This window comes from Capra hircus (assembly GCF_001704415.2).
Source record: "Capra hircus breed San Clemente chromosome X unlocalized genomic scaffold, ASM170441v1, whole genome shotgun sequence".
NCBI lineage: Eukaryota > Metazoa > Chordata > Mammalia > Artiodactyla > Bovidae > Capra > Capra hircus.
This window is the reverse complement of record NW_017189516.1, coordinates 21,374,069-21,395,723: the sequence shown is the minus strand read 5'-3', so window position 1 is coordinate 21,395,723 and position 21,655 is coordinate 21,374,069. Positions and strand designations below refer to the sequence as shown.

Here is a 21,655-nt window from a genome sequence, read left to right as displayed (position 1 = left end):
ATGAGTTTGAGCAAGCTCTGGGAGATGGTGAAGGACAGGGAAACCTAGCGTGCTGTAGTCCATGGGGTCACAAAGAGTTGGACATGACTGAGCAACTGAACAACAACAACTGCTCATTGTGGCATGGCCAGCAGGCAGGACTGCATTGGGTAATCTAATCCTGAGAAGTTTGTGCTCCTGAGGTTTAAGGATTGAGTTGGTTTCTCTGCTAAGAGATGGGTAGGGCCAGACATAGTTCTGGGAGGAGAGCAGGGAAATGCTATAGATCATCATGTTGGGGCACCCAGCATCTGTATTCTGCTGTTGTTCCTGTTGTCACCACTACTGCCACCATCATCCAGGTTGCCTTAGGTCCCAGACTGCCCATCTTTTCAGATTTGGTAGAAGGTAGGCTTTTCTGTTTTAGTAAAGGTAGGCTAATTTGAGGAGCAATAGGAGATACTTGTTCTCCCACACATTCCCTGAAAGAGGAGTATGGCCAGCATTTGACAGATATAGGAGTAGGCCTACTAGATAGGATTGGGTGGCCTAAAATAGCAAGAGCCTTTGAGGGTCATCTAGTCTTTAAAGGACTTTTTCCATCTGTTCTTATAGTGCTGAGCTAGACACTGTATGAAGAATATTAACAGACACAATCTGTGCCTTTTGGTAGGGCAGACAAAATAAGACTTTATTTTACAATTTTTGATATGCTTTTTCATTATGAAACTGATACGTATTTGCTGTGGAAATAAAATAGCACTGAAAAATTTAAAATCTCCTGTCTTCTGCCCTGACTGTTCTCTAAAGACAACCAACATTTGTGTGAACTAGGTAGTTAATGTGAACTTAGATTCCTTTTTAAGTGCATTTATACACATAGAACTTTAAATACATACACAATACAAATCCATACTGTTCAACTACTTGTGTTTTAAACTTACCACATGGTGTGCAGCTTTTCATATCAAATCAGATTTTAGCATCAGTGTGGGCTCATTAATAATCGATTTATCAAGTGAGTAGAACACTTAAAAGCATTTAAAAGTTTTTCACAAATGAAAAGGGCTTATATTCTTCATTGAATGGAAAACAAAGAGAACACTGTAAGGGTCTTCCTACCTGAGACCTGAGAAAGAAGGATTTCTGGAGAAGGTAGGAGTTGTGGATGCTTTTTTTGGGATAAAGAATAAAATGATGATAGCTGTTCCCCTTTTCAAGCTCTGTAGGCCCGACTTTTAGAGATTGCTGTGATTTCACCCATGCTTAAGTTATCTTAGTGGAATGATCGGTGGTAGTGAAACAAGAGAGAAGGTGGAAGGGCATAATATATAAAAGAATGATATAGTCATCAGTTCAGTTCAGTTGCTCAGTCGTGTCCGACTCTTTGCGACCCCATGAACTGCAGCACGCCAGGCCTCCCCGTCCATCACCAACTCCCAGAGTTCATTCAAACTCAGGTCCATCGAGTCGGTGATGCCATCCTGCCATCTTATCCTAGGACATGACAAAAACTGGTCAGAACCAACTAGGTCCAGGATGGTAGAAGACTTGCTTTCCAGTAGATCTTGAGTGTCATCATTACTCATTGTAATACGTTAGCATGCTAAATGACACATCCAACATGACAGTTCTGTTGTTGTTCAGTCTCAGTCGTGTCCAATTCTTGCGACCCCATAGAGAGCAGCATGCCAGGTTTCCCTGCCCTTCACCATCTCCCAGAGCTTGAGCAAACTCATGTCCATTGAGTTAGTGATGCCATCCAACCACCTTGTCCTTTGTTGTCCCCTTCTCCTCCTGCCCTCAATTTTTCCCAGCATCAGGGTCTTTTCTAATGAGTTTGCTCTTCGCATCAGGTGGCCAAAGTATTGGAGCTTCAGCATCAGTCTTTCTAATGACTATTCTGGGATGATTTCCTTTAGGATTGACTGATTTGATCTCCTTGCAGTCCAAGAGTCTTCTCCAACACTACAGCTCAAAAGCATCAATTCTTCAGCATTCAGCATTCTTTATGGTGCAACTCTCACATCCATACATGACTACTGAAAAATCATAGCTTTGACTATGTGGACCTTTGATGGCAAAGTAATGTTTCTGCTTTTTAATATGTTATCTATGTTTGTCATAGCTTTTCTTCCAAGGAGCAAGTGTCTTTTAATTTCATGGCTGCAGTCACCATCTGCAGTGATATTTTGGGGCCCAAGAAAATAAAGTCTGACAGTTCTGAGGCTCAGCATAAAAGGCCAAAAAGTCAGCAGTGGCCCAGTAACTGGAAATCCCCACCTCTTTCCCAAAATAATTGTGATAATCCTCCTACTCAGTAGCCTAAGAAATAACCCAATGCATAAAAACTAACTGCCATATTTCAGGACTCTCTTGCTTTCTGAGATGGCTCATTCTTTGTCTGTGTTGTGTTTTTCTTTAAATAAATCCACTCCTTATCTATAACTTTGTCACTGATCTGTGATATGATATTAGGAACCTCAGATTTGCCCGGGAATAGTAGGGTAAACCACTTCCCCGTGCTTAAATTAGCCCCTCTCCCTTTTCTGTGGTTTTGCCAATTTGGAGTAGTTTAATTCCCAACAGTACATGACTGAGAACCCTGTTCCTCAGACCTATTCTGGGCTGCTGTAGCTATCTGGGGTTGAGAAAAGAAGCTGTGTGTGCGTGTGTGTGCACGCGTGCACACACACTTTGTTGGTGTTCACATTCCTTTCCAGTCTTCCCCAGAGAAGACTAATGAAGTTGGATTAGAATCTGCTCTTCCCATACTTACCAGGGATCTTGTCTAGGTGGCAGCAAATTAGAATTTTGCAGAGTGTTCTGCTATAGCTGAGGCATCTAATTGAAGAGTTGAGAAAGAGCGATTTTTAAAATGCAAGTAAATACAGTTGACCTTCGAACAATAGGGAGGTCAGGGCATCCCCCCTGCCCTACCATGTACTGCCAGTTGAAATTCTCCTTTTAACTCTACAGTTGGCTCTCAATATCCTTGGTTCTACACCCACATATTCAACAACCAACCACAGGTTCAGCCAACCACAGATTGTGTGGTACTGTAGTATGTATTTATTGAAAAAAATAGGCTTATTAAGTGGACTGGCACAGTTCAAAGCCATGTTGTTCAGGGTCAACTGTTCAGTTCAGTTCAGTTGCTCAGTTGTGTCCGACTCTTTGCGACCCCATGAACAGGAGCACGCCCGGCCTCCTTGTCCATCCCAACTCCCGGAGTACACCCAAACCCATGTCCATTGAGTCAGTGATGCCATCCAACCATCTCATCCTCTGTTATCCCCTTCTACTCCTGCCCTCAATCTTTCCCAGCATCAGGGTGTTTTCAAATGAGTCAGCTCTTCTCATCAGGTGGCCAAAGTATTGGAGTTTCAGCTTCAAAATCAGTCCTTCCAATGAACATCCAGGACGATCTCCTTTAGGATGGACTGGTTGAATCTCCGTGCAGTCCAAGGGACTCACAAGTCTTCTCCAACACCACAGTTCAAAAGCATCAATTCTTCAGCACTCAGCTTTTTTTACAGTCCAACTCTCACATGCATACATGACCACTGGAAAAACCGTAGCCTTGACTAGACGGACCTTTGTTGCCAAAGTAATATCTCTGCTTTTTAATATGCTGTCTAGGTTGGTCATAACTTTTCTTCCAAGGAGTAAGTGTCTTTAAATTTCATGGCTGCAATCACCATCTGCAGAGATTTTGGAGCCCAGAAAAATAAAGTCAGCCACTGTTTCCACTGTTTCCCCGTCTATTTGCCATGAAGTGATGGGACTGGATGCCATGATCTTCGTTTTCTGAATGTTGAGCTTTAAGCCAACTTTTTCACTCTCCTCTTTCACTTTCATCAAGATGCTCTTTAGTTTTTCTTCACTTTCTGCCATAAGGGTGGTATCCTCTGAATATCTGAAGTTATTGATATTTCTCCCAGCAATCTTGATTTCAGCTTGTGCTTCCTCCAGCCCAGCATTTTTCATGATGTACTCTGCATATATGTTAAATTAGCAGAGTGACAATAAACAGCCTTGATGTACTAGTTTCATGATTTGGAACCAGTCTGTTGTTCCATGTCCAGTTCTAACTGTTGCTTCATGACCTGCATATAGGTTTCTCAAGAGGTGGGTCAGGTGGCCTGGTATTCCCATCTCTTTCAGATTTTCTACAGTTTACTATGATCCACACAGTCAAAGGATTTGGCATAGTCAATAAAGCAGAAATAGATGTTTTTCTGGAACTCTCTTGCTTTTTCCATGATCCAGCGGATGTTGGCAGTTTGATCTCTGGTTCCTCTGCCTTTTCTAAAGCCAGCTTGAACATCAGAAAGTTCACAGTTCATGTATTGTTGAAGCCTGGCTTGGAGAATTTTAAGCATTACTTTACTAGTGTGTGAGATGAATGCAATTGTGTGGTAGTTTGAATATTCTTTGGCATTGCCTTTCTTTGGGATTGGAATGAAAACTGACCTTTTCCAGTCCTGTGGCCGCTGCTGTTTTCCAAATTTGCTGGCATATTGAGTGAAGCACTTTCATAGCATCATCTTTGAGGATTTGAAACAGCTCAACTGGAATTCCATCACCTCCACTAGCTTTGTTCGTAGTGATGCTTCCTAAGGCCCACTTGATTTCACATTCCTGGATGTCTGGCTCTAGGTGAGTGATCTGTACATAATTTATTAAAAAAAAAATTCTGGACCGGTGAACATTCCTGTTCTTAGAAGCTTGCTAGTTTGAGGGAATTGATCATGTTGAAGAAGTAAGGCAGGCAAGGAGAAGCAGGATTACCAGAAATGCAGGCTCTTTTGTGCCCACTCGTAGAGAAGACTCTACACACGGACATCACCAGATGGTCAACACTGAAATCAGATTGATTATATTCTTTGCAGCCAAAGATGGAGACGCGCTATACAGTCAACAAAATCAAGACCAGGAGCTGACTGTGGCTCAGATCATGAACTCCTTATTACCAAATTCAGACTCAAATTGAAGAAAGTAGGGAAAATCACTAGACCATTCAGGTATAACCTAAATCATATCCCTTATGATTATACAGTGGAAGTGAGAAATAGATTTAAGGGCTTAGATCTGATAGATAGAGTGCCTGATGAACTATGGAATGAGGTTCGTGACATTGTACACGAGACAGGGATCAAGACCATCCCCATGGAAAAGAAATGCAAAAAAGCAAAATGGCTGTCTGGGGAGGCCTTACAAATAGCTGTGAAAAGAAGGGAAGTGAAAAGCAAAGGAGAAAAGGAAATATGTAAGCATCTGAATGCAGAGTTCCAAAGAATAGCAAGAAGAGATAAGAAAGCCTTCTTCAGCGATTAATGCAAAGAAATAGAGGAAAACAACAGATTGGGAAAGACTAGAGATCTCTTCAAGAAAATTACAGATACCAAGGGAACATTTCATACAAAGTTGGGCTCAATAAAGGACAGAAATGGTGTGGCCCTAACAGAAGCAGAAGATATTAAGAAGAGGTGGCAAGAATACACAGAAAACTGTACAAAAAAAGATCTTCACGACCCAGATAATCATGGTGGTGTGATCACTCACCTAGAGCCAGACATCCTGGAATGTGAAGTCTTAAGTGGGCCTGAGAAAGCATCACTACGAACAAAGCTAGTGGAAGTGATGGAATTCCAGTTGAGCTATTTCAAATCCTGGAAGATCATGCTGTGAAAGTGCTGCACTCAATATGCCAGCAAATTTGGAAAACTCAGCAGTAGCCACAAGACTGAAAAAGGTCAGTTTTCATTCCACTCCCAAAGAAAGGCAATGCCAAAGAATGCTCAAACTACCACACAATTGCACTCATCTCACACACTAGTAAAGTAATACTCAAAATCCTCCAAGCCAGCCTTCAGCAATACGTGAACCGTGAACTTCCAGATGTTCAAGCTGGTTAGAAAAGGCAGAGGAACCAGAGATCAAACTGCCAACATATGCTGGATCATGGAAAAAGCAAGAGAGTTCTAGAAAAACATCTACTTCTGCTTTATTGACTGTGCCAAAGCCTTTGACTGTGTGGATCACAATAAACTGGAAAATCCTTCAAGATATGGGAATACCAGACCACCTGACCTGCCTCTTGAGAAATCAGTATGCAGGTCAGGAAGCAACAGTTAGAACTGGGCATGGAACAGACTGGTTCCAAATGGGAAAAGGAGTACATCAAGGCTGTATATTGTCACCCTGCTTATTGAGCTTATATGCACAGTACACCATGAGAAATGCTGGACTGGAAGAAACACAAGCTGGAATCAAGATTGCCGGGAGAAATATCAATAACCTCAGATATGCAGATGACACCACCCTTATGGCAGAAAGTGAAGAGGAACTAAAAAGCCTCTTGATGAAAGTGAAAGAGGAGGTAAAAAAGTTGGCTTAAAGCTCAACATTCAGAAAATGAAGATCATGGTACCCGGTCCCATCACTTCATGGGAAATACATGGGGAAACAGTGGAAACAGTGTCAGACTTTATTTTTTGGGCTCCAAAATCACTGCAGATGGTGACTGCAGCCATGAAATTAAAAGACGCTTACTCCTTGGAAGAAAAGTTATGACCAATGTAGATAGTATATTCAAAAGCAGAGACATTATTTTGCCGACTAAGGTCCGTCTAGTCAAGGCTATGGTTTTTCCAGTAGTCATGTATGGATGTGAGATTTGGACTGTGAAGAAAGCTGAGTGCTGAAGAATTGATGCTTTTGAACTGTGATGTTGGAGAAGACTCTTGAGGGTCCCTTGGACTGCAAGGAAATCCAGCCAGTCCATTCTGAAGGAGATCAGCCCTGGGATTTCTTTGGAAGGACTGATGCTAAAGCTGAAACTCCAGTACTTTGGCCATCTCATGTGAAGAGTTGACTCATTGGAAAAGACTCTGATGCTGGGAGGGATTGGGGGCTGGAGGAGAAGGGCCCGACAGAGGATGAGATGGCTGGATGGCATCACTGACTCGATGGACATTAGTTTGAGTTAACCTCGGAAGATGGTGATGGACAGTGAGGCCTGGTGTGCTGCGATTCATGGGGTCGCAAAGAGTCAGACACGACTGAGTGACTGAACTGTACTGAACTGAACATAACATGCCCCACCCTTCTCTTGTCTTCTTAGTTCCCAAACTTTCACAGTGGGTGGAGCAGAGCTTATGCTTGCCCAGCTTTCAATCCTGGCGGTTCTGCCATCAGAGGTTGACCTTGACTAGACCACGCCTACTATAGGCCACTGCAGGCATTATTGTCTTCCCCTTTAGACAAACAGGAAGCTGCCTGCAAATTGAGTGATTGGGGCAGGGAGAGCAAGTGTCTGAGGTCATATTCTAAAAAGGGAAAGGGAATGACATTTTAAAGAATTTCTTGGGCTACTTAAGAAGGCTTGGATCCAAAGTACTTTAGGCATTTGTTGTACTCCAGGCTTGTAGGAAGATCTGTGGTTTCAACATTTATTGGTTATGTGACCTTTTGGTAGTCCCTTAACCTCTTTGAACCTACCAATCTTCATTGATAAAGTAGAGATGATAATCCTCGGTGTTGATGGAAAACTTGGATAACATTAAAAAGCCCATGAATGTTAGTTCTGTAGAAAAGCAAGCATATAGGATTCTGGTGCTCAGAGAAGCATAAATCGTATTTTTACACCCTCTGTTGACAAAGGCAGTAAAATGTGGTCAATGGATAAAAGACTTTCACTTCACCATTAAGAATGGTTCTGATCCTTAAAAGAGTAAGCCTCAGTTATCAGGAAAACTTCACTTCTGTAGAACAGATCATTTATAGACCATTTGGGACCAATGACATATTGCCATATAATCAGATCTCAACTATCCATAACAAAAACATTCTTCTCCTAGCTATGTGTGGACTGCCTGACCTAAGCCGTATGAGCCCAGAGAATGCAAACTCCCTTGGCTTTTGTAATAGTCCAAACAAGACATAGTTATGTAAATATTTCCAAAAAAATTCTTAAAGTAAAGTGGTTAGATCGCTACTGCTGAGTTTAGGGAGTAGCTGTCTGCTTTCCAAGTAATTCCCTGTTTAAAACAGCTTTATCAGATATGAATTGAAGGAATTCCTTTATATGTTGGCTGGCATTGTTCTGAAATTACTTTTTAATGTTCCTAGCTATACTAAGTCCATGTATGGACCAAAAGAATGAAAGCCCCTAACGCAAATACTGATAATTATTCACATTTGTGATCTGCATTGTTGTTGCCAAAACCATTCTTACCACTATAATTATTTTTTTACCACTATAATTATTTTGTCATTTGATACTCATTAACTTTCTCCAGTTAGTAAGTTACGAATGATTATCCTTGCTTTTTATATGGGGAAACTGAGGCTCAGAGAGGTTAAGTGACTGCAGAAAGCACTCAGATAATGCATAAGGGAAACAGGACTTGAGTGGGAGACAGAAGACTGACTTTAGACGGCCTGGTGTAGAGGGTGTAGAACAGGGAAATGAGTATTGTTTCATAAAGGCCTTGACTTAAGCCGTAGTCGTGATTAAGCCAGAGTTCTCAGGCTAGAAAAGAAGTTGCATTTTTAAATTAGGCCCTTTCCCTGTTCTAATAGTTGCTAAATTCCCTTTAGTCTCTCCTAAAATATCATGGGGCTTCCTTGGTGGCTCAGTGGTAAAGAATCTGCCCACTAATGCAGGAGATGCAAGAGATGTGGGTTCGATTCCTGGGTCAGGAAGATCCCCTGAAGGAGGACATGGCAACCCACTCCAGTATTCTTGTCTGGAGAATCCCATGGACAGAGGAGCCTGGCGGGCTACAGTCCATGGGGTTGCAAGAGAGTCAGGCATGACTTAGTGACTAAACAACAACAACAACAACAAAATATCATGAGTGAAGAATAAAATTTAGAGAGAATTACAGTAGTTGGGGTCTCTGAGTGGATGTCCATCTGTCATATTTGTTCATGTTCTGCCTGCTTGGGGCCTTGCCTGATACTTGTTTTGTATACTTGTTTTGTTTCTGTCACCCTTCTTGCTGATGTCAGACCACTGTCTTCAGGGCTGGTCGAGCTTTCCAGCTGATTGGGCCAATAATTTACATGACTTTTGCTTTGCTCTTGGACACATAGATGTTGCTTATTAGGAAGTGAGAATTGTTTGAGGATTGCTTAGGCCTAGCTAACATAGGGTCTTGTTTGGACCTTGGTGGGAACACAAGCATTGGTCCAACTTGTTGAGTGGAAGATGTATTGGGAAATTGTGAAAAGAGCACTCTTCTGGAGTTGAAGAGCTGGAATTTGGTCTGAGCTCTGCTGCTAGCTTCCCAGAGCAATATTGGCCAGGCCTTTGCCCTTTTTGGACCATGGTGTATTCTACAAAGAATTGGTTTGACTAATGTCTGAGGGCCATTCCTGCTCTGAAAGGTTGTAATATATTCAGAGATGTTACATTCCCTCAGTAATTGCTCCTGTTCTGCTCCACTTTGGGTAGGGGGTTTGTGACACACATATCAGATATGCTCTCATTCTGTGTGATACTGGTCCAAATGGCAATTCTACTAGCTCTGAGAGGTTGAGAGTAATCAGCTACACCTGGCTTTAGAGGAGAAACCTTCATAGAAAGGCTTTGGAAATCTTATGGAGTATATAATTGGGTGGAGGGTTAGGCAGGCAAGGGTGGCAGAAATCAGACATGGCCTGATCTGGGTAAGGAGGGAAGAGGTGCTCTGGAAAGGTAGTTCTCAGGGAGCCCATCAGAAACAGGCAGTAGGATGATATCATGGGGTATACAGTTTAGTATAGTTCCTGGTCCCAAGTAGTTGGTAAGCCCTCAGGAATGTGACACTGTCACTAGGAAATATGTCACTAGAGTAGTCAAAGGCTGTGGAAACAGCTTTCTTTTGTCACCATCCCCATTGTGTAGTGTGAGGTTCTTGGCAGCAAATGGAAAAATGTGTTTTGTAATGGCAGATAGGGCTGATCCTTCAAAAGAAGGAAAATTCATAATGCTTGCTTAATGTCAAAGCATGTGACGTTGAATTTACTAGTGTTGATACATTTTAGTTTTTTGTTTGTTTGTTTGTTTGTTTCCTTGTGGATTTGAAGCAAGTTTAGGAAAAGTGGGAAATTTGAACTCATGACCCTAGTGGCCCTAAGGGCTAGAATGAAGGTGGAGTTTAACTGTTAGGGCTGCCTTCCTTATAGTAGAGTGTTGAGTTCTTCATGGAACCAGCCTTCTGATCCAGTGGGAAAGACCAGCTTGCCTGTACAGTTAGTTGGTCTTGGCCAGCTTGTGGAAGCATGTTGTAAACTCAGGTCTTGGCTTAGGGCTTTGAGCATCAGTATTTTTTTTAAGAGCTCCCCTAGGATATTCTAATTCTGAAGCCTCTCCATGTTACATCTGAGAAAACTGAGCCTGAGAAATGGAGGTCCATACCGGTGCCCACACAGCATAAATATAGCTGAGCTGTGCTGAGACTGTCTAGGGCTCTTTCCACTCCATTTGTAGCTGGAAGTAAAGGTGACCCAGACAGCTCATTCAGGCATCCTCTAAACTTGGTTGTGGGGCCTGGATGAGATAGGAGTTATGCACCATGCCACCTGCTCCAAATACTAGAGGAAGGGGTGAGGTTCAAAAAACTAACTGGACCCCAGGGAGGTAAGCAGCTCCCTTTAGAGCTCAAATTCAGTATCTGGGCATGTGCATACTGGTGGTGGTGTGGGAGAAAGGATAGGACAGGATGGAAAGTGAGTAATGCTGTGGGCAGCAAGGCATTCAGTTAGTGGGAACATTACAGAGAGTTGGTGAGTAAGAGCCCAAGGACGTGGTAACCTCATTCCTCAGTTACAAATAGAAGTGCTGGTCTGGGACCCTGCCCTGTGTCCAAGGTAAAGTGCTTTGGAACTGAAGACTGCTGATTCTCCACTTCCTGCTTAAGCTGGATAGCCTTTACATCTGACTAGTTCCCAGTCCTTGCTGCTCTTATACTTTCAGAGTATACCAAGCTCTGTCTGTCATAAGCCCTGGCACCATATCACAGTCTGGTCTTTTATTATTTTCCATTGTTTTGTATGTGGTACCTCAATTAAAGAATAAATTCCTTTTATGATAGGAAATAGGACTTTGTTCCTAGTCTCTCAAGGAGCACATGAAGGTACTCAGTAGAGAACAAGGCAGCACTTTGAGGGTATCTTGGTTTCTTTTCTCCCTGCCCCAGCCTCCAAATATCTTGGTTTCTTTTCTCACTGCCCCAGCCTCCAAAGAAACTTTTGATTTGAAGAGAATGGTGACTGGAAGCTTTTGGGTAAATATAGCACACACTGCATTCTGAGGAATCTACTCATTACACTTTTTCACTACTAGATGAGGAACCCTTTGAAATAGGGGCTTGTTGTAAGCTCTGTATTCTGTGTATTCTCTGAGATTGTCGGAATCTCTGTATTCTCTTAATCTCCATATTCTGTAGTGCCCTGCCCCACACTTTGCAGGTCCTCAGTAGCTGCTGAATTGATTTGAAGGCATTTCTTCTCCTGTTCCCTCCCTTGAGTCAGGCTAGTTTCTCTGGAAACCTTCTATTTCCTGGGGGAGGAATCTGAAAGCTAGTGAAGAGGAAAGGGCTGTATCTGAACATTGGCTGTCAGTGGCATCCCTTGTATCCAAAAGCCCACAGTTCTTAGTATTAGTTGACTTTTAGGGTACACATACTTTCAAATATATGTTTGTTTGTTTGTTTTCCTATGGGAGGGCAAATATGAGGAGTCGGCATGGAGTGGGAGGTTAGAAGGTGGACATTCCGGAATGGTTTCTTTTTACCACTTCCTTGTGAGAGAAGTGCTAACTGGACCCTGAAGTACCTAGAGGTCCAGAGGAGAAAGGCTTGTTTGCAATGTTGGCCACTAATGGAGGTCTTTATCCTTGGAGTTTTGTGGTTAGCATTAGTTTCATTCTTAGCTTTCCCTCCCACTGAGTTTGGCAGCTCCAACTTGATTTCCTTTTGTTCTCCAAATATTTTCTAAGGGGACAGGGAGGGAAGCAAGCCACATATGTCCCTTTGTTTCTTGAGCCCTTAATAGGCTGGCTGGGAAGGTCTCCTTCTTCTTCATACATGCCTCTTGCTCTTCAAGACCAGATGTTTGAGCCATAGGCCTAGGGATCAAGCTATCACTTACTCAGCCCCTGGTCTGGGGCCTGTTATTGAGGGGGTTCAGCTTGGCACAGGGCCCTTCTGGTATGTGAATGAGCCTTTCAGAAATAGGTGGTTGTAGTCTAAGCTTATTATCTCCCCTCCCCACCAATACCCTTATTTAGGAAGGGAATAGGCTACTGTGTATTATGATCTGGTCCAGTTTTCTTTGGTTAATTTTCAAATAAGACTCTTGCTGCCCATCTTCTATGGAAAGTAGAATGTGAAGGAGCTATTGGTTCAGGTTTGAGGTCTTGTAGATAGTGAATGGAGTTACTAGTCTAGTCTAGCAATTAGCAAACTTGTCTGTAAGGCCTGATTTTTTTCAGAATAGGCTTCACATTTTAAAAACATTGTTAAAGAGAAAAAAAGAGAACTATGCAACAGAGACCATATGTGGTCCATAGAAACAGTTTGCGACCCCATAGTACTTTATACTACCAATTTATTATACACCAATTTCTTATAAACTCATACTTGAGCCAAGCACATGGTAGGCCTTTGGCTCTCTTGATTTATGACTGAGATGTTTGTAGCTAGCCTCTTCTGTGTTGGATGCTAACTAACAAAACCACTGTATCTCCTTCTGGTGTATACTTAGTGTCTTAGTCACTAGGGGTTAGAATTAGGATTGTATTCTTGGAGGTGTAAGAACCTGACAAATGATGCTCTCCTCAACCTCTTTCTTCCTGTGAAAGACTTAGCTTTTCATCTCAAATGTCCACAAATCTTATAAGTAAGCAGCTCCTGTTGATGGTAATTACAGAGATTTGAAAACAAAATCACAAAAGTCCAAAGTTGAATATGACGGGATTCCGGAGCTGGGGCTAACTCTTCCTGCTCCTCCCCCACCCCTACTTCATCCCTGGCTACTTAGCCTCCTAAAATCAAACATAACTTTTTGAGAAGGTGCCTCCATTGTGTTCTTTCCAGACTATGCCTGAACAGAAGGAATCCTGGGTACTTTTAGAGCAAGATACTGAGACTATCTGTTGTAGGGGTGATATCAGAGTGTAGCTCTTATCCAGACAGGGAGGCATTCTAAGCTCCACCTGGACCCCTTACATCTAGCGTTCTGGAGGTTTGCATTTTGTTAATTCTTGTGTGTTTATGTGGGTACATACCTGTTTGGGCACCCTTGCCCATTCTTGCCAAGTGCCTGGGAATGGAGAGAGTATGGTACCAAGGCTGAATCATTCTCTTGGAAAAGTCAGGATTATAAGGTATTGCACCAGATCTGCTTTAGAATGTTTTCTCTTCTCTCTTTTGCTGCCCCTACCCTTCTCCAAACACACCTAGGATTGTAGTTCTCCTGTCTATGCTCCTTTAGACCTGGACAGCTCAACCATTGAGCTTCCTGAGGGGTAACCAGGGCTGTTCCTCTTCTCTCCTTCCCTTCTGTCCCCAAAGCCCTATACCTCTACCCAACAGTATAGAAGACTTGTGGAATGTGTAAAGATGTTCTGACTCTTAGGGACTAGAGCATATTTGTGAATAGTCAGTGAATGAGGTTAGCTTAAATGGTTTTAAGGTGACAGTTAATGGTGAGCATTCCAAGTTGAGTTGCCTCATGTTTTTCTCATGACTTCTTTGGGAGGGTGTCTGGTCAGTATTGTTCAAGGTGACTTGAAAAAGGAGGATAGTAACCATAAGATAAATTAAGTGTGCTAATTGTATAGAAATATTTTCAACCATTATTTATAGCTGCATGACCTTGAGTAAGGTATTTAGCCTTCTGAATTTTAGTTTTCCATCTTTATTTTTAAAATAATTTTATTTATTTATTTTTGGTTGTGATGGGTCTTCATTGCTGTTCAGGGGTTTTCTCTTGTTGGGACAAATGGGATGCACAGGTTTCTCATTGCAGTGGCTTCTGTTGTTGTGGAGCACAAGCTCTAGGTGTGTAGGCTTCAGTAGTTGCAGCACATGGGCTCTAGAGCCCAGGCTCAGTCGTTGTGGCCCATGGGCTTAGTTGCTCTGTGGCAAGTGAAATCTTCCTGGACCTGGGATCAAACCCATGTCCCTTGCATTTTTAGCCACTGTACCACCAGTGAAGTCTTTCATCTTTAAAATGGAGATAAAAATGATACCCACTTCCTTGGAATTTAGGAGAGAGAAAAGAGCTCATGCAGGATGTCTGGCATATTGAAGGTGCTTGATAAAAGCCCTATTTCTCTTAATTTATTTCATTGTATTTTACTCTTTAAGTATTTGAGATAAAATAATTTTAGGACCCTAGTTTAGGCTTTTCCTCTAATTTGTAAATGTGCTCCCTGCACTGTACTATCTTTCACTGCAGCCTGTTGAGGGGAAACAGTATAAGAATTTATGTGGGTATATCTTTTGCTCTGCAGAGAACCCCAGCTCTGGGGAGCCTTGAAAGTCCCAATATGAGGGAGTAGGGTAAAGGAGAAGAGGTATTATGAGACCCAGGTTAGATAGGATGGTTGTGGGATGGGTAAAAGAGAGAATGTGCAGAGGGGAAAATGGTTAGAGGAACCCTTACTCAAGAAGGCAAAACAGTTTGTGGGTCCCTGCCCCTTTGCAGAAGCCAGGCAGCCATATCTTAGGCCCACCCCAGCCCTTGCTGTGCTGGTAGCTTTCACTTCCTGTGTGTGTGTGTGTGTGTGTGTGTGTGTGTGTGTGTGTGTGTGTGGTAAGGTGCAGGGGGAGGTCTTAGTGTGGTCACCCTTCCAGATATGCCTGTGAATAGACAGGCTTTCTATGTGGACTGAAAGTGGGTTGTAATGGGATCTCTCAAGATCTGGAGTGTGGTTCCCCTGAGGTTTGTGGAAGCTAGGGTAGGGAGTCCTCATTAAGCTAAGTTGGAACCTTAGTGGGACTGTGCAGGAAAAAAAGCCAGCTTCCAACATATATCTTGTATATTATGCCCTCTTGTCTGGCTTTGTCTTCAGGGATTTCTGTCTCTGATTGTGGCACACCCCTCCCCACATCTGATGAACTGCTGTTCAATACTGTGAAAAGGTCTCTAGTGTATTCTCTTCTGATAGTTTCTGGCAAGAAGGTCGGGGAGCTGGGCAAAGAGGCCTTGACCCTTAACTTTGTACTTTTGGGAGGGATTTCACAAATTGGAAATTTTCCTGTGGCGTTTGAAGGACCTACATCGTGTTTCTTTCCTCTGTGTCCTTGTACAGGCTATTTGTCTACCTGGAATGCCTTGAGCTTCCCTTTCCCTTTAAAATATTTTCCCTGTGAAAATATTTTTATCATTCAGGACAGGTCTGCTCTTTCTCTAAAAACCTGCTCTTCTGCCTTCTCCATTATAGCCTGGGTCCCCTTTATGTTTCCACAGTTCCCTCTGATTACTTCTCTCACTGCTCTTGCTGTACAAGAGTATGTGGTACATACTCATACTCAGTCACTGTCATGTCTGACTCTTTGTGATGCCATGGAGTGTAGCCTGCCAAGCTTCTCTGTCCATGGGACTTTCCAGGCAAGAATACTGGAGTGGGTTGCCATTTCCTCCTCTAGCCCATCTTCCCAACCCAGGCATCAAACCCACATCTCCTGTGTCTCCTGTATTGGCAGGTGGATTCTTTACCACTGAGCCGCCTGAGAAGCCCTGTCCAACATGGTAATTCCTCATTTACTTGCAATCCCTCCTCTATAAGAATTACTCTCACATGCTTGCTCATTTACTTTCACATATGTACATGTACAAACTTTAGAATCATCATCTCATGACCTGGTCCATGCTGGGTGTCTTATAACTTAGTGGTGTGTGGAACGAGCATGTGTATATATGTGACTGTCGGGAGTGGAGGTCCTTTCTGAAACACCTGAGGTAAGTAAGAGTTGGCCCTTTTTACTTTTCTAGGCCTTATTAGAATTATAGGTAAAGTTTTGGGCTCAGTTTGGATTATGGAACATCATCTATTGCCTGGGAGGCTGCTGGGTAATTTCTGTAGAGATTGTAATGGGCCTTTTCCCTGCTGCTATCCAAAGAAAGTAAACCAAAGTTAGGGTAGGGGTGCTTCTTACTCTAGCTGAAGAACTCTGATGTATGTATGTGTTTGGAGTAAGTGGTTTCATGCATGCTCACCTTAGCATTAGGGGGTACAAAATTTGTAAGTTTCTGGTGGTAGGGGTGCTAAAAAACCTGGTATTGTTGGTTGGATAAAGTTAAACAGTTTCTGCTAGTCTTAGTAAATTAGTAGCTGAGCTTGTGGTTTGGAGGGCAAGATGTGGCTTTATCAACTCAAAAAATACAAAGCCACCTTTTAGAGAAGTTATGTTAACTGTGTAGGAACCATAACTAATAAGCTGGATGTCATGTCTCTGTTCTGTTACTGACTGTTCCCCTCACTGTTCCCTAAAACTTTTCTAAAACAGTCATAGATGCACAGAACTCAAGGGCATTACTTGGGCTCTCTATAACTCTGCTTTCAGGAAGGTGAGTGTAACAAAAGTGAAGACCGTGGCTACAAACAGAGGTACCCCAGGGCAGGTATGACACCAGATGACACTTTTCAGCCTTTAACACATCCACTGGAAATGGGTGCTGAGTTGGTGTTTCTATAAGGATAAATCTTGTTCCTTGATGAATGCTAGAGTTAGATTGGGCTGCAAGATTAGGTATAAGAAAGCAGCAGGCTGGTTGGGACTGGGGATGATTTGTTTAGGGGTAATTGACCAAGTTCTCCCATATAAACCTAACTTGGTATTATACTCACTGGAGGTCTGCAGTTAGTGAGGCAGCGCTGTGGAATGGCCTCTGCCTTCTGATTTCTCACCCTGTATGAATGAGGAGGCCCTCCCTGAACATTCAGATGGAATGTTCAGCCACATTCTTTGCTACTTATAGTCTGGGAAAGGAAGAAGAAGAGGAGTCAGGGTGTCAGCTGGTTAAAGAGGAGTGAAGGGAAATTGAACAATGAATGGGCTCAGTCTGGTATCCTCTCTCCATTTCTTCCTCTGATCTTGTTGGGAGAACTGTTCCTATTGGCCTGAAGTCATTTTCTTTTACCCAGTGGCCAAAGCACTCTAGGCCCATTAAGACCCTATGTAAATCACGTTGCTTTAGCAGAAATGTTTATACTGGCACCTAAAATCCATGTGTAGTGAAACTTCAGTGATATTTGGGATCCTTTTAAAAAATTTACTGTAGCTTTGCATCTCTTGGTTCATTGATCAAGGAAGAGCATTGGCATGCTTTCTTTGTTTCCAAATATAGAAGTTGCCAATTTGTATTTCCTCAGAAAATTCATTTTTCCAGAAATACTTTGGGCCATCACCATCTTTCTGTAGACATGGATCCTCCAGTGTGGAAAATGCCCCCATGGTTAGCTGGTCACCCTTCCTGTCCTTTTCTGTGAAAGTGGGAGGTTACCGCAGATTTTTCAGCTTGATCAAGCAGATTACTCCAGCTCCCTCCCTAGTCAACCAAAGCCTCCTCCAGGGAGGGGAAGTGTGGTAATGACATTATCTTTCCCCAGGCAGCCACATGTTCTCTGAGAACAGGATGTGGGGAGGGCTGGGCCCCAGTCACAGGGTATGGGGGTGGGCGCGGGAAAGTGGGCTGGTAGTGTGGCCATGTGGGTTGATGCCTGCCTCCTTGGCTTTGAGAGGCATGAAGAGCCCTTCTGTTCTCAAGTGTTAATTCATGTGTACACCCACCCACCCACCCATGACATGTCCGTGTTCTTACTCTAAGAAAGAACTGTAAACACCTGTGAGTGAGGACCAGCTCTTCAGGCTGGAGAAACTCAGTGGCAAGGAGTGGGTGGGCTCAGGCAGCCTGCTGTACCAGCCCATGCCTTGTGACTCTGTAGCCATAGGCCATTTTGGCAAGGTTTTGTCGAGGGAGCTGGGCTCCAGTAGAGAATGTGGTTGCTTTGTTGCTTCTTCCCAGGCCCTTGTTGGTCCCCTCCCTACAGATGGCTCTCTAGCACACTGAGGTGATTTGAATGTTCAGTTTGCTTTTGGCCCCGTCCTCTTCTTTTCCCTGCCCCCCCTACTGCTGGGGACCTTTGGAGATGTGCTGCCTGGGGTGGGGAAAAGAGGATGTAGCTAGCTTCCTGTGCAAGGGAGGGTGGGGCGCCGGCCTTCCTGCCTGTCTGCCCACCCTCCCAGCTGCCAGTGCTTGAGGAACTGACTGTAGAGTTAAGTTCAGAGTCATCAGAGGCATAGGGGCTCTCTGAGGCATAGGGATGAGGCTTTGTTCTTCTTGGTCTCTCTTTACAGTTCTCCACCAACAGGGATTGCTGGGCTCCCTTTTCCTAGAAACACAAGGCAAAAAAGTACTTTTAGGCACCAACTGGTCCAGCCATCTCATACCACAGATAGGGAAACTGAGCCCCAGGGAGTCTTTAAGTCCTCTAAGGAATCAGTGGCAGACTTGAGTAGAATTTTACAAGGTTAGAACTGAAGCTCCCTCCCTCTCTCAAGCTGCTGGTCCAGTGGTTGGCAAACTGTATTTGGCCAAGCTGGTAGCCTTCCTTTGACCAGAACAGTTCTACTTTTATGTACATTATATCTTGAAATTTCATGAGATTTTCTGTTTGGGAAAGTGAAGAGGCAGGAAGCTGCTGAAAAAAGCAATAAAGTTGAAAACAACTGATCAAGACCTACCCAGTACATTGGTCACACTCTGACCTAAGAGGAAGGGACTGTCTCAAGGTCACTGGTCCGCTGTTCTTAGCTGATTGCTTCTAGCTAATAGTGTGGCTCCCTCAACTATAGGAAAGATTGTTCCCATCCTGTGTTGCCTTGATCTTCTCCCATCCCAAGGAGAGCCCCTCTTGTAGCACCCTGAGACAAGAGCTAGAGGCCATTAAATTTATTAGATGAAATAAATGATAGCAAGTAAGCCTTTGGAAGGACCTTCTTGCAACCTTAAATAAAAGAAAATTGGGAGGGCAAAGTTCCAAGTTCGGGGGACCTGGGTTCTAGTCCTGTCTCCTTCACACTTGGACAAAGTGCCATTTACCTCACTGAACCTCCATTTCTCCTGTCTATAAAATAGTGCTGATCTGTAGATCTATAGACATCTATAGACTCTGCCTTTTGTACAGACTTGAGTTCAGCGAGAGGATGCATGGGGACAAGTGTCTTTTATTAACTGATTTTAATAACATGACATAAAACCCTTACGCCTGATATAATTGTTATGTAAAATACATAGATGAATACTGTCTTCTTTTAAAAATATAAAATAAATAAGATGTGAAAGTAGGCAAATTTACATTAAATGAATGAAAAAATTTTAAAAAGTTTTGCTTTCCATATCATTTGAAGGAGGGAAATTATAATTTTAAGCAATATTCAAGTTTATTAAACAGATTTTTTAAGTGTTATAAAGTGTTTAACTTTCATCACCTTCAAGGTTTATGTTACTCCCAAATTTTGCATATAACTGAACTTTTCAAATCTGCTAACACTAACTGAACTTTTCAAATCTGCTAACACTTGCTGAATTGATTCCACTCTGGATTCTAAGGTGTCAGTTTCATCTTGCAAATTTTTCTTTGCTTCTGCTAACATTTCTTGTGTTTCTTCCTAAGAATGGCTAATGAAAACATTACCAGTCTGATAAGGTATCATTAAGCAGTCATCTGCAAGCATGATATCCTCACAAACATCTTCTAAATTTTGGAGTTATTTCTTTTTACTTCTATTTCTTCATTTAGTTATATGATTCTACTTGTATTCCGTGCTAATTTGTGTATTGCAAGACTGACATCTGCAACCACCTTCTTCATGGTGGCTTCCATCTTGGGCCATGAGTGTCTTTTAAACTGTAAAGCACTGTGCACATGGGGTTAGGATTTTTATTGTATAAGGGTGAGTCAGAAGTCCTGCATTTGATAATGAGGTTGCAGGAGAAAGGTACCAAAATGTATCAAATATCTTAATACATGCTAGGTGCCAAGCCAGTTTGCTTTGTATAAATAAAGGAGATAATGCTGTTCCTCACAACTATCTTGTGAGGTAGGCATTGTTACTCCCATTTTACTTGGAGGAAAATTGATGCTTCAAGAGATCGAGGGACTGGCAGTGCACCAAGGGACTCCCTCTAGAGTCCACACTGTCCATCATATATTTGTAAAGAGATCTTAAGAAAGTGCTGTGGTTTCCTTTGTAACTTTCCAACCCATTCCCTGATCTACTCCAGTGTCTCTCCTCTCTTGTTGGCTTCATGTCACAGCCCTGGGCTCTGTACTCCTTGCTTTCCTTGGTGGTACATACACCAAGTGCACTTAGGCGCCCTTGTTTGGCCATTAGTTGATGGAGGATCCCTTTAGGTCAGCAACCTTTTTGTTGATAAGAGGGGTTTCTTACTCCCCTGGGGAGCTGGTAGGAAGGGCCTAGGATGTGTTGCTAGTTAAAACTGGCTCTTGTCCAAGGTCATGCAACTAAAAGAAAGTAGTTGCTTCCCTTCATTGAGACTCAGTTTTCTCATTTTTAAAATGGGCCTACAGATGCTTCCTTTATATGTGCTGATAAATGTTTCACAACAAACTCTCTGGTGAAGCCACGATTTGTACTGTTTACCAATCCCAATGGTATAAATACTCTCACCACTTGTTGTTCAGTCACTCAGTTGTATCCAACTCTCACCATGGCTGATTTCAAACTACCAACATAGGATCCTTGAAGGAGGACTTATACAGAGATCAGCTCTAGTTGGTTCCAGTGCACTGTTATTGATTACACTTATCTTAGAGTCCCCAGCCTGTTCCCAACTTCAACCTGTTCATATCTGTATGCAAATACAAGGCTTGCTCCCTAAGTTCCCACAGCATCCAGGAAAGGGAGAGTATCATTTAAGGTCTGCTCCTTGCCTGAAAGTTCTCCCAAGATAGAATGTTTAAGGGGCATAGAACTTGAGAAGATTTTGATTGAGGCTCTAATTAGAGCATTTTTGATCAATGTTGTTGGGCTGCTGAGGTATTTGTACCAGTTGTTTCCTTCCACTGTCTAATTCTTAACTAGATGGGAAGATAGTGGAAGGCTCTGGACAATGGCCTGAGGGTTTGGTCATTCCAGAAAGCACTCAGCTTACTGTTTGAAATCCCAAAGCCTCTCCTCCCTCTTCTGCCTATAGAGCCTGCTCTGCTGGGTTCTAACCTAAAGGTCCCAACTATGAGGATCTCTGGGCTAGAAAGTATTTTGGAGGATGGGAGATCTGGTTTGACCTCTCATCTCAATAGCATCTATGCCAGGTGATGTTTCTTTAAACTTCCCAGAGGATAAGACTCACCTGGGACAAAACTACTGCTTTCCAAGCTCCTCCTCTGAAGTGTCTTTTTCAGTAAGCTTGGAGTGGGGTCCAGGAATCTAGATTTTTAAACTAGTGCCCCAAATGATTCCCAACAGTTAAGTTTGGGAAATACCACATTGCCACTGCACAATCCTCTGCCACATGGGTGTCATTTTGTCCATTTTACAGGTAGGAAGATTGAGAGATCATGGCTTGTTTTTGGCAGAGCTCGATCCTGCCCTCAGGTTTTTAGAGTGCATAGCTATGTTCCTTCTACAAGAGAGGAATTACTTTA

At 42.8% G+C, this 21,655-nt stretch overlaps 1 protein-coding gene and 1 pseudogene across 1 annotated transcript in view; one reads left to right on the top strand and one right to left on the bottom strand.

Moving 5' to 3' along the window:
* MSN (moesin) overlaps positions 1-21,655 on the top strand; it is an 81,252-nt gene that overhangs the window by 20,988 nt on the left and 38,609 nt on the right. The window lies entirely within an intron of this gene.
* On the bottom strand, positions 19,462-19,870 carry LOC102176506 (annotated as a pseudogene).